This window comes from Lissotriton vulgaris, chromosome 12 (assembly GCF_964263255.1).
Source record: "Lissotriton vulgaris chromosome 12, aLisVul1.2, whole genome shotgun sequence".
Taxonomy (NCBI): Eukaryota; Metazoa; Chordata; class Amphibia; order Caudata; family Salamandridae; genus Lissotriton; species Lissotriton vulgaris.
This window is the reverse complement of record NC_141700.1, coordinates 658,722,528-658,736,041: the sequence shown is the minus strand read 5'-3', so window position 1 is coordinate 658,736,041 and position 13,514 is coordinate 658,722,528. Positions and strand designations below refer to the sequence as shown.

At 47.3% G+C, this 13,514-nt stretch overlaps 1 protein-coding gene across 2 annotated transcripts in view; it reads right to left on the bottom strand.

Moving 5' to 3' along the window:
- The window catches only part of KIAA0513 (KIAA0513 ortholog), a 300,297-nt gene that overhangs the window by 204,469 nt on the left and 82,314 nt on the right, over positions 1 to 13,514 (bottom strand). The window lies entirely within an intron of this gene.

The window sequence follows — 13,514 nt, the reverse complement described above, 5'->3', positions numbered from 1 at the left end:
CCTTCCGTCCCCGCCCACTTCGACCACTGGGTTAAGAGAACCAATGCCTGAAGTGGTCAGCTCGCTGTTCCACGCGTTATGCTGAGGTGAATGGTAGTAAAATGTGAATGTATCCACAAAAGATATGCAGTTCCTATACAGACTAGAGAAGAAGAGAGAGCAAGATAGTAGGTCGGAAAGGACTGATCAAGCAGATCGGGGGATCCAACTGAGCAGAAGCAAGAGCCCTCACACACCAAGATGGGCGTCATGCTACATCATCGGACAGCTCCGCTTTGGGCCGGCGCTGCAATGCCCAACAGGCCCATTGAGGGGGCTCTATGCCAGATACCTCTTGAATATATTCAAAGCCATGATGAAGTATGGAGGCGCAGTGTGTGTAGATTGGTGTCTATGTGATTTAAAAATTGATAAGATGAACCCTTCAGGATTTTAATAAGCAGATATCATGTCACGAGTAAAAACAAAGTGTGGCTGTGCTGGAGACAATGATCTTTATAGCTCATGATATGGTGAAAACAGGGGTGAACATGTTTCTTGCCTTTAATAGTCATGGTAGATCTTGACAATTCATCAGGACCATACTAAACCTAATCTACAAATGATTGGGGTTGCAGGTATAGTGTTCAGTAAAGTACCCAATCAAAAAAAGCATGCTTATATTGTAGGGTATGCCTTATATGAGTTAATGTAAACAATCTGACCTGTAAAAGAGTGAAACAGTAGGTAAGAGACACTACTGCAATAGGCAGTCAAGCGATGGTACCCATCAGTGATTTGTAAATGCATTCGGAAACAGTCACCAAAGTTCACGCCCGTCAATGTATGTCCAAACATGTAAAGACAACACACAGGCAGGTGGTACACATGTGACAAAAAAACACACAAACCCAAAATCCCACGTGTAAATAAACGTGGCCAACAGGTAAATATTCAAATGATATATTGAAGTAAAAATGCAATAATGAGTATTTGCCTACTGCTGTGCATAAGACAACTGTATCTTACTGCTGCTGTTTATGTTTGAGTGGTTTTCTGTACAAGGATAAAAACCCAAAAATAAGGTTTAAAAAAAATAATAATAAGCCACTATAGCAGATGATCTTAATCTAGTTGAGGTAAAAAATCTGCCCCTTATGTGTTGGCAGAGTACCACGGTAGCTGCGAACATTAGACTACTGGGAGATAGGCAAGGCACAAATAGTTTTATAGTAATAGAGGTAACCAAAAGAGCAAAATTTAAGTAGGGAATCCTACTCAGTACTCACAACGGATGGGTGACGGTACAACGCGTATCGTCACAACGCGTGCTGTTACAACGCGTCCTTTACAACGCAAGTCGTTACCACGACTTGCGTTGGGGGCGCGGATATCGAATAGTATAATTTACTATTCTAACACCAGTCCCCGTGGACACTAGGGAAGGTGTTGGAATAGTAAATTTACTATTTTTAATCTTCTAGCGCCCTCCAGCGCAAGTCATGGTAACGACCTGCGTTGTTACGGACGCGTCGTAACAGCACCGCGTTGAAACATCCGCGTTGTAACGGATGTTTCCCCTCACAACATCCTACACGGTAACAATCCAGCAACCTACTGCACTCTGTAATCCTGGAGGTGGTATGGCGGCTGGGAGGGAACTTTAAAAACTGGTATGAGAAGCTGGCATCGTAATTGCGAGCAGGTGTGGAAGAAAAACACACAAGTCAAGCCGGAGCAGAGGGCGCGTCTGTACCGAGGACTAGACCAGTAAATGCAGTCTCCCGAGCGGTCCACCATCTTAGGTTGGAGAGCAGCAGATCTGATGTGAATCGTTTAAGCTTTAGTTGCAACCTAATGCGATATGTGGGAGGTCCGATCACACACGTTGAAAAAGTGAGACAGGAGTTTCTTGGATCATCTGAGACTGGTGAGACCCATTAGGCTGTCTCCTGACCAGAGTTGAAATTGAGTGGAGCAACCTTACATGCATTAGTAAGAATTTTCTTGTGTAGTACAAAGCACATACAGAATTGGCTCCGTGCTTTATAGATCATTCAATGCTTTTAAAAGGTGGTTGGTGAATTTAACTACAGCTGCAGTGTAATGTCCTTCAAAGCAATGCTTAGACATCTGAAACTGTCTCAGATTAACTGTGAGTTGTTCGCTAAGTCGTATTTCCTTTTTTGCGATCACATACTTGTAGTCTGCATTCATAAAGGGTAAAAACAATAAGTACGAACACCAACACACACACAGAAATAAGAGATGGGTGAACTATTCCGCCATGACTGAAAGCACACTGAACTTCACAATTTAGGGTAACTCACGGCCTGACAGTGGGCGTCAAACTTGCTTGAGTAGCGAGTAGGTAGTTTAGGCTCCATTCTCCAAGACTGTAGTCAAGACTGACACAGAGCATGGTATTGTGTACCAATAACAATGATCATGTTAGTGTGAGGTGCCACAGGTGCTTTAAATGGAAACACAGAACTGCAGGTATTCGCTTGAGTACTTGTATGCTCCTGAGAAGTGCCAGTATTCTTCAAGTAAATGTATTAACCCCTTGGGCGCGGCCGTGATTCTGCGCCTGTGCAGCCGTTTTAAAGAGTGGGCGGGTTCATGATGGCCCCCAGCCGTCATCAGCACACGCCCACCGTGATGCATGACGGCTGGGGGCGTCATCAGCATGGAAGGGGTTAAAGTAGTGCAAGTACTCTCCCTTTCAAATTAAAGGAGTGCAAATACTCAGTACCAGACAGTACCTGAGCTGATGCCTCTTAACAGTAGAGGCTGGAGAGCCAACCAAGGCTCGAACCAGGCTCGGGGCAGATGTGTGACTCTAGCTCCAACTTCGGCTCACACATGAGGTCCTCTTGGGTATGGAGCCAAACATGAGCTGAGCTTTAAAGTGTCTTCTCTCTGCCGCCCACCCTCTTACCTCAAACGCCATTGTCTAGAAAGTCTTCTTGTTTAAACTTTAATTAACATGTGATATGTGCATTCTTTTTTAGCACAGTATACTGGTGTTGCTCTCCCAAGAAATAGCCACTGATGTAAAGTGAGTGAGTAAGAGATACGCATCTTGTAATTGAGCTGCACAAAGTCAAACCAGGGAACCTGGATCCAATCCCCGCTTACCTGCTTGAGTAGTGAATTGTGTGAACCTAGGCAACTATCTTACGTCACTGTGCCTCTTTTTCCTACATCATCACATGTAAGAGCGCCTTGAAATACACCAGTTCATGATGTGTGCTGCATATATAGTATTCAACATGACATCTGACTTGCCTCTTGCTTCACTAATGTCACTCTCACAATGGCGGTGCGGGGAGAGGGGGGAGGGATGAAAAATGCTTCCAAGTTCATGTGTGGAAACTATCACCTTAAATAAATGGCACTCAATACTGTGCTACAGTCTAATGTTCCAACATGAAAAGCTTCTCCATGTTTATCAAGGATTTGTTAACAAATATAAGTATTTATCATATTTGCACATGCAGTTTGCTGCACGATTTAGCTGCCAGATATGTTGGCGCCTCGGCTTGTGTCATGGCAGTCGAGCCACGCCAAGTCCGCGACTTGTGTAGTAAACCCAAAGACTCCAAACGTTATTGCAAGAAGATTTATTGCAGAAACAGCACAGGACCTGCCTTCAGTCAAGGCAGTCAACTCCCAAGTGCCCCACACTCTATATCCAGAACAATGCTGGCAGACAATATATTTAGAAAATAACTAGGCTCTTCAAGAGACACAATAATAAGTAATGCAAACACATGTAACAGCTCGCCCACCCTACCCAGCAGATTACCCACACACTTCTGGGCATAAAACCTGGATGAGAATGAGGTTTGAGCAGCCTACACCCAAATCATCTCGAGACTGGTGGCCTATAATTCAAAAGCAGAGACTCTAGAGTGCAGGATCCTGTAAAAAAATGCCTGTTCAAAGAACATGGAGCTATTCACAGACAGGGAAAGAGGACAGGTGAGTTTTGCACCTCATATAAAAGGTCTTATTGTTCTGCTCCAAGAGAGAATATGATTCAGAAAAGGGGGTGGTGATGGACAGAGTATCTGAATTAAACAGAACACTCATACCCAGTCAACAGATCAGGGCTTGATCCATCACAGTTTTTTAGCTCACTGCACCATCCCAGCTCAGAACCTGGCTACATGCAAATTAGTCTGTCCCTGGCCCAGTGCATCATGGGAACAGGGCAGACCAAACTACCAAGCCAATTCTTATACTGGGAAGGAAACAAGCTTCCGGGGACCGGTTTCTGGCATTACAGCCGTCTTCGGCCCGGCTTGCTTGAATCCTGATGGTGCAATGAGCAAGGGCCTCACATCTGAGTATACCCTTCCACGCTTATGGTGGCAGGGCCGGCTCTAGGCTCATGGTGGCCCTGGGCAGGGAGCGTAGGTAGGGGGCCCGGATGAGGGGGTCCGGGCGGGGCGGAGCGCGCAGGCCAGTAAAGAGGGGAGGGGGTCAGGGAGTTTAGAAGTGGAACAGAGCCAGAGGCCGCCAAATCCCTGCCGGGGGCCACCACGCAAATATGTATCCATCTTCAGAGGATTAATATATTAAGGATATATATTGGCGTGGTGGCCCCTGGGGTTTGGTGGCCCTGTGCAGGTGCACAGCTTGCACATGCCTAGAGCCGGCCCGGATGGTGGACAAAACGATTCAGAAAAGGGGGTGGTGATGGACAGAGTATCTGAGTTAAACAGAACACTCATACCCAGTCAACAGATCAGGGCTTGATCCATCACCGTTTTTTAGCTCACTGCACCATCCCAGCTCAGAACTTGGCTACATGAAAATTAGTCTGTCCCTGGCCCAGTGCATCATGGGAACAGGGGAGACCAAACTACCAAGCCAATTCTTTAACTGGAAAGGAAACAAGCTTCCGGGGACCGGTTTTTGGCATTACAGCCGTCTTCGGCCCGGCTTGCTTGAATCCTGATGGTGCAATGAGCAAGGGACTGCTCATTGCACCATCAGGATTCAAGCAAGCCGGTCCGAAGACGGCTGTAATGCCAGAAACCGGTCCCCGGAACCTTGTTTCCTTTCCAGTTAAAGAATTGGCTTGGTAGTTTGGTCTGCCCTGTTCCCATGATGCACTGGGCCAGGGACAGACTAATTTGCATGTAGCCAGGTTCTGAGCTGGGATGGTGCAGTGAGCTAAAAAACGGTGATGGATCAAGCCCTGACCTCTTGACTGGGTAGGAGTGTTCTGCTTAATTCAGATACTCTGTCCATCACCACCCCCTTTTCTGAATCCAAGAGAGAATATGGCATGCCATGGTCTGCGTACGACAAATGAGACCCGGACAGGACATATTCCATTAGCACAGATCTCTTCTTCTGGTACAAACCTCAGTAATTTATCCTAATTATTTTTAAAGATTATAAATTGCATATCAAAGTGAGATTGCAAAGCACCAGAAATCGACGAAGGCGGCCTAATCCATCCACACAGCTACAAAACATCTTAAGGAGATCTTGGCACATACCTGTTCTACTCTTGAATGCGCTTTCTCCACTCCTAAGACGTAATGGAAGGTCTGAAGACAAATCTTCCACCTAGACTAAGGCCTGGAGGCCAAGCCAACCTCCAAAGATCCACTCCTCAAGCTGGGCACATAAAGGGATCACAGAACTGCCAACCTTTCATAAAAATTAACCAGGTGAGAGAGGGTGAGGGGCCTTGTAGGCGGCGTGGCCTTGAGATAGGCAGGCATTGGGGCATATCACAGCCCAAACAGCTACAGAGGTTGGTGGGGTCCCGCAGAGGGAAAGGGCTTTGTGTTACATTAGCGCCCACTACTAAACAGAGCATCACTAGGAAACCAAAAGCAGCCCTGGCAAAAATGCTCAAACCAGCCCTGCTCCCTTCGTATTCTCGCTCTTTCTCTTTCTCTTTCTCTTTCCAGCCATCCATTTTCTCTCTCCTTCTCTTTTTCCTACCTCTCAACGCCCCTCCCTCTTAAAGGGCGGGGGAAGAGTACAGGAAAGGCTAATAACCTCGGAAACACAGATTCCGAAAAAAAGAACGTAAATAAACGAACATAGATCTATGCTGTCCCTGAGATGGAATTAAGAGTACAGCACTAATGCAATCTCCAAACAAACGAACAGCCAGGGAAGTAACCGCCGACAATAGTAGTCACACGGAGCACGGACAGCGGGAGGGGGGGCTGTAGTTCCGTGGTTCGTGAGTGAGGTTCGATGGTTCCGAACCAGGTCAATAAAGGTCGTCGGAAATAGACGATTTTGGTGTCAGCAGACCGCAAATGACGAGTGTAGTGTGTCTGCCTGAATTAGCACTGAAGGGCTGGGGAAAGTGACAGAAGCTCTAGACCACCGGGAAAATGCTGCATGGAATAAAAGGCCTGTCCGGTCCTGCTACTAACCACTCCCAAAATGCAAACAAGGGCTTCTGAAGCAGCCTCATATGACCATGGGACATAGGAAGGTGCTTCAGAAGCCATAATAGGTGGTAGCGATGGTGTATGCGCCAGCCTACTCACACAAGCTAGAAACCCACACTAAGAAGGGGTTTCCAGCTCAACCTCTGCTCACCCTGTGATAGTGGCTGTTCACCAGATCACATTGTGATAAGCTCAGATATTGTGTGACACATGGTAGAACAGTGTGAGTTGACGATTATGGACTAGTATGCATCACCCTCAGTCTATGGGACAAGTGGCTGAACTGAGGCATGCACACATGACCATCTACTGTGCGCGTGCTCAACCCTATCCATTGGATCCTTCTTTGACAAAACACTCTGGGGTGGTACAAGTGCAGAACCTTACCCATTACAAACCCCAAAGCCACAAGAACATAAATGATTATGCTGCAGATCTGGGTGTGTGTACTTGCAACAAATACATCTGAGCAACAAACCTAAGTGGGACCACAGGCTAAGATTTAGGCAGTCTTTCATGCTTCAGTTTCTGGACAACACTCAGAATCTACAAACAATAACATTAGAGGGCCTGCATTGTATTAATATTAACTTTTTATATAGAGCTTCACAACGCATTTCCACCGTTTCTAATCACTGTAAATAACATTCTTTACTATTGACCAATTTACGCTACTCACTACAGCGCTTACATTTGCAGACCACATCTCAGCTGCTGATAAAAAAACATGTTGTCGGAAAGGTCTCACTCTCCTGCAGATATGCCCTTACATCGAACTTGACTGCTGCTGGTCCAACTAGAATACAGCAACATTATCTGTTAGGGGTTGCCTGATAAGATGCCCAGAAATGCGAATAATACAAAACCAAGATGCAGGGCCCTGCTAGAAACTAAAGAAACCATCTCACCCAACACTTGCCATAAAGAGCTGGGCCGGCTTGCCTCTTACGGTGCAGAGTTCAAACTCAAAACACGGAGCCTTGTTTTCAAAGTTTGTACCTAAACACGGTAACATCCAGGGGCGGCTGATACCCTTTGAAAGTGGTGAGGCAAGTGAATTGCTCCACCACTTTCCAAAAAACAAAACCCCTCCCTCCAAGCCCCAAAGTAAAACACCCCTCCCTCCAAAAGGTCAAAATAAAACACACCCTCCATCCAAACGGCCAAAATAAAACAACCCCTCCCTCCAAAATAGGAAAAATCAACTACAATAACTTTTTAAATACATAAAATTAATGGTACTTACCCACAGCTGCACGTCCTCCTCAGTATACCACTTCTGAATCTGCAGTCTGCTGTGGAAGTCAAACTCCCCTTGCCAATCTAGAAGCTGCTCTCATGCTATTAATCAGCATGAGAAAAGCGCCTGGATTGGATGGAGCAGGCTGGCAGGAACCTTCTTCAGGCCCTGGAGGCCTGTGCTTGGTCTCCACCCAGCTGTCCAAGACAGCTGGGTGGAGAGCTTAAAAGTGTGCATGTTACTTTGGCCAGTGCGAGACAGCTGGCCAAAGTGACATGCGCACTTTGAAGTGTCTGGGCAGCCACTGCTTCAGTCCTCCATGCTACCAATTCACAGCAAAGGACACGCCCTGCATGTGTCTGGGCTCGTGGTAGCCTGGCTGTTGCAGTGCACACATCGGTAAAACAACAAGCATTTACAATGCAATGGTTTCGCCTTTGGAAAAGTTTGAGCTATTGGCATTGTAAATGACAAAATTTGTATTTATGTGTTGGTTTTGAAAACAGATAAATAAATGGCATTGTCATTTACATTGCCATTAGCTTAATCTCTCGCAAATGTGAGACCTATTGTACCCTACGGACGAGCGCAGCAATTACTAGCGCACACACACACACACCCAGAGCCAAACAAACACACCCAGAGCCAGCCACACACACACATTTCTGCAGTGAGGGTGAATATGCAGTGCTGCAGCGGAGGCCACAGGGTGCAGTGCTGCAGAGGAAAAGACAGTGTGCAGTGCTGCAGAGGAGGCCACAGTGTGCAGTTCTGCAGAGGAGGAGACAGTGAGCAGTGCTGCAGAAGAGGCCACAGAGTGCAGTGCTGCAGAGGAGGAGACAGTGTGCAGTGCTGCAGAGGAGGCCACAGTGTGCAGTGCTGCAGAGGAGGAGACAGTGTACAGTGCTGCAGAGGAGGCCACAGTGTGCAGTGCTGCAGAGGAGGCCACAGTGTGCAGTGCTGTAATTAGAGTCGGTCTGGGCAGTGATGTAATGATTATCACCTTGCAGTGTTGCCCTCTAGTGCAGTGCTGCTGAGGGGGGTACTGTTTGTAGTGTGGTAATGAGGATTATTCTGTGCATTTCTCCATTAAGCGCTTCTTTGTGTAGTACTGCACGGAGGGCTGTTCTGTGCAGCCCTGCAGTGAGGGTCACGCTCTACAGTGAGGTCTCTACAGTGCAGTAATAATGGCGGTCCCTCTGTGCAGTGCTGCTGTGTGGGTGTCTTGGTATACTGGAGGGATGCTGTTCAGCCCTGCAGTGAGGGTCAGGCTCTACAGTTCTGCAGTGAGGTCTCTCCAGTGCAGTAACAATGACTGTCACGCTGTGCAGTGCTGCGGTGCTGCGGTGAGGATGTCTTGGTATACTCGAGGGACGCTGTGCAGCACTGCAGTGAGGGTCAGACTCTACAGTGCTGCAGTGAGGTCTCTCTAATGCTGCAGTGAGATCCCTGTAAAGTGATGCAGTGAGGGCATAGGCTGCAGTGCTGCACTGAGTCAGTGCCACCATGTGCATTCCTACAGTGACAGTCACTCTGTGCATACAGGCCAACATTTTAGAGGAGGGAGGTGGGAGAGTCTAAAACACAATCGGGAGCATGAATTTACTCCTTTCACTTCTATTGAAACAGATGCTGCTTAGGCGGGAGACAGCTTAAAGAAAAGCATTTTTTTGCCCCAAAAAATCGATAGCATCCCACCGGGCCCACAAGCATGCATGCTCTGTGTAGAGCTGCACTGTGTTACCCCGTAAAGTTCTGAGGGTGAATGTGCAGTGCTGCTGTTAGGATCACACTGCCAGAGTACTGCAGTGAAAATGACTCAGTGCAGTGCAACAGTGCAGCAGTGATGTTGTCTGCGTGATGTGCAGCGCTATCTGTTTCACGTTGAATGTTCCTCTGTCCCCTTCAGAAATAGCCTGAGACCTTGTATGCTGTGAAGAATTATGGGCAGAGGCCAGACTGAAGGAAAGGAATGTTCGGGTTCCAAATTAGAGTGAAGTGTGTCCCCTTATTTCTTGTCTTTCCTTCTCCTAGTGCATGAATGGATAAGTCACTGAAGGTTGGAACAAGGGCGGGGGAAGAGTGGCTGGCGCTGCCCGGCCGGACGGCGGAGCAAAACCCGGCCGCCGGACGGAGCACAAGGGCGGGGGAAGAGTACAGGAAAGGCTAATAACCTCGGAAACACAGATTCCGAAAAAGGAACGCAAATAAACGAACATAGACCTATGCTGTCCCTGAGATGGAATTAAGAGTACAGCACTAATGCAATCTCCAAACAAACGAACAGCCAGGGAAGTAACCGCCGACAATAGCAGTCACACGGAGCACGGACAGCGGGAGGGGGGCTGTAGTTCCGTGGTTCGTGAGTGAGGTTTGATGGTTCCGAACCAGGTCAATAAAGGTCATCGGAAATAGACGATTTTGGTGTCAGCAGACCGCAAATGACGAGTGTAGTGTGTCCGAGTGTTTTCACATGAATCGATCAATGGGAACACTCCGTTTTCAAGGATTTCGTTTGGACCTTCGGGTTCCATTTTGTGTACGGCAGCCATTTTGTATGGTTGCCCTCACATAGGCCGATGACTGCGGCCGAACGAGCCCTTGAGACACGTATGCCTTAGCTGACTTCTGAATGACCTGGCCGAACTGACTCCTTGCCCGAGGCTGACCTCGCTGAGCCAGTTCCTTGTTAAGCAGTTGGTCTGATAAAGATCAAAGGGTAGGGCAGGCCCGAGTTTATGGTACACTGCTCCCACCTTTCTATCTCACTTCCAATCTGTTTCTGTTCCTTCCTTTACGACATAATCACTGATTTGGGTTGAGGGTTTTATGATGGGTTTGTCCGGCCTGATCCGACAAGAAACCTGGAATGTGCTTGGTCCTTTCTGGTGGGCTGGACAACGGAAAGTGGGATTGTCGTCATACGCTACTTTTGAATTGTTACACTGTCATTGGTCAGTTTTTATGAACCCAATGTTAATTTGAAATGTTGCCTGAGGCTTGACTTTTGGCATAAAAGACCATGCTCCGCTCATTGAATTTGTGCAGTCTCTAGCGAACCACCCGTGTGTGCTTCGTAGATCTCTGTTCCTGGTTGCAGCCAATAAACTTTGGTCTTTGACATCATCAAGAAGTATCCCGTGTCTCTGTTTGCCAAGACAGCGGAACTCGAAGGCATCGGGCGTTCTCCCTGACGCCGCTGGGTTCTAAAACCCGGTCCTTCAGTTGGCGCCCAACGTGGGGCGACTTCAGCGGTACCGGTCCAAGCCCGAAGATCGTGGAGAGCTTCGTGTGAAAATTCTGGAGGAAGGCCTACCATTTCATCGACCCCTGTATGTCGGCGTGGTCCGAAAGTCTTTGCTGCGAGGTTCCCCGCTTTCCGACGGCTACGAAGGACTGCTGCCCTGACTGTCGCCTTGTTTTGGAGCCTTAGACGTTTTTAGAGCAAGACGATTGACGGGTCTTCTGGTGACGCCATCGACATTTCAGTTAAGTATGAGTGGAGCGTCTCCTAGTCCTTAGTTTGTTTTGGTATCCCTTTAGTGGATCGCTTTGATTTGGTACCTGCAGGCCCCAAAGCCAAGGGACTCGTATATTCGCGAGACTATCGTTTTGAGATTTCCCTTGTAGTTTGAAGCTAGACTAGTGAGCAAGATGCCTGGTCTTAGCAGATTTGGAAAGATATTTGGTTGTGGTTGTTCTAAGGATTCCCGGTTAGAGGATTCGTGTCCGGTTCCTCCAATTGGAACTCCTACATATGAATTGTACGTGAAACATGGTGTGGGTCCTATTAGCTATAATGAGATCTGGGTAAAGTATACGAGGAAAGACGGTGTCCTACAGTGGCCCCGTTATGGTACTTTTGAAGCAGAGATTTTGGATAACTCGAAGCTAAACTGTTCAAGAAGAAAGCCCGGCCGGCAATGTTTGACTCTTTCCGCAAATGGCGCAAAGAAGCCAAACAGAAGGAAATTAAATTAGCGAAGAAGAATAAACGAGAACAAGGTATGTCAATGGTACAAGCTGCCATTGCGTTTAGGGATAATGAGGAAGAACAAGAGAGCGAACAGATGCCTAGAGTGAAGAAGTTAGCGGTAGATAGATGCTACCCAGTTTTGCCGCCTAAAGAGCAGAAAGACAAGACAGATCTTGCGAAAGATCCTTTAATGTCGCATCTATTGAGTACGCCAGCACCTTATGCACAGAGTGCTACGGCACCACCGCCACCAGTTGTGGCTGTGCAACCTCCAGTTCTTGTGCCACCTGTGATTCCTCCACAGCCAGCTGCTTTTCCGTTGGCTACTGTTCCTTTGGCGCAGCCTCCTCAGGGGCCGCCAACTTTGCCTTCTCCTTTGCCTGCTACTCCTACGCTTGTCCTTAATGCTCCTTCTGTTTCGACTTTGTATTCTTCCACTATTGTTCCGTCTTCCCTTATTCTTCCATCTTCTACTTCTACTAGACAGCGAATGACTGCTGCTTTTTCTGGTTTCTTTTCTCCTTTGTTGGGACAATTGGGTATGTCTCCTGTGAATGAGCGTAGACAATCGCGTAGTCAATTGCCCGATACAGATGAGCGGACAGTTTTGGATCATATGGCACGTAGATGGGTTACGTATACCTCCCAGTATGATCTTGAGGGTATTATGGATGTTTTCCGGCAATGGAAAGCACCAAAGCAACAATACGTTTTTGAAATGATGTGTGTGTTCCTCCATGAACAATGGATTGACGAAGCGGGTAAAGCTCCTGAAGAATTGTATCGAGTGCGTTCCGAGTTTGCGAAAGGGACGATTGTGAGTCTTCTCGACATTGAGAGAGTGGTGTCGACGTTGTTGTCGTTTCGTAATAATGCTCCTTCTGAGCGATTGTTTGAGCCTGATTCGTTAGTTAGGAGAAAAGCGCGTCAGTATCCGATGCGTGAGGTTCCTCCGGTGTGGAAAGAAGCAGTCCAGGCTAATGCTGCACAGGGTATTGTAGCTGTGCCTGCGCACTTTCAGCGAGTGTGGGTACATGTTCCTTGGAAGCGTGCTGAAGTCTTAGCGCTTAAGCAGACTTTACCTGATCCGCGCAAAAATCCGGCGGGATATTATAAAGAGCTCACTCAAACTGTGGGTTTGTGCGTCATGAATTTAGCAGATATAGACATGTTGTTTGGCAATGTTGTTCCACAGCCTATCTGGAATGTGATTCGACATACGGATCATGATAATGAATTAGGTGATATATGGGTTAATATTGTTGCTGCGAATGACAGACAAGTTGGAGGTGCTAAGCCTGAAGATGTGGTTGCTCAACTTCCTGGTAGAATAATTACTTTCATGAAGACTTTGATGCCTGAAGTGCTCGTTAATTGGGACAAGTTGTCTGCATGTAAGCAGAAAAAAGACGAGACTGTGTCTGATTTCTTTACGCGGTTTGAAGAGACTTTTGTAGATCATAGTGGTCAGGATATGGCTACCGAGGGTGGCCAGAGATTGTTCGTTGACAAGTTTGTGCATAATTTGCTTCCCGAGTTGTGCACTAAGTGGAAGGATTCTGAGAGTGTTTGGCCCGTTTCTACGTCAGCGCAGATCTTAGCTACGGCTCAGTACTATGAAAATAGGCGCAAAGACGAGTTAGAGAAAGCGGATAAGAAGACTAAGGAATTGAAGAATAAAGTTCTTCTACAACAAGCTTATCCACCCCGTACTAATAGTCAGCGCGATTATCAGCAACCTCGGCAATATTCGAGAAACTCGCAAAGGAACGAGTCTTCTCAACAACGTTTCCCGTATGGGCCTAATCAGTGTGCGTATTGTAAAGAAGAGGGCCATTATAAGAATAGTTGCCCGGTTTTGTTGCAGCGCACGAATGGTGCT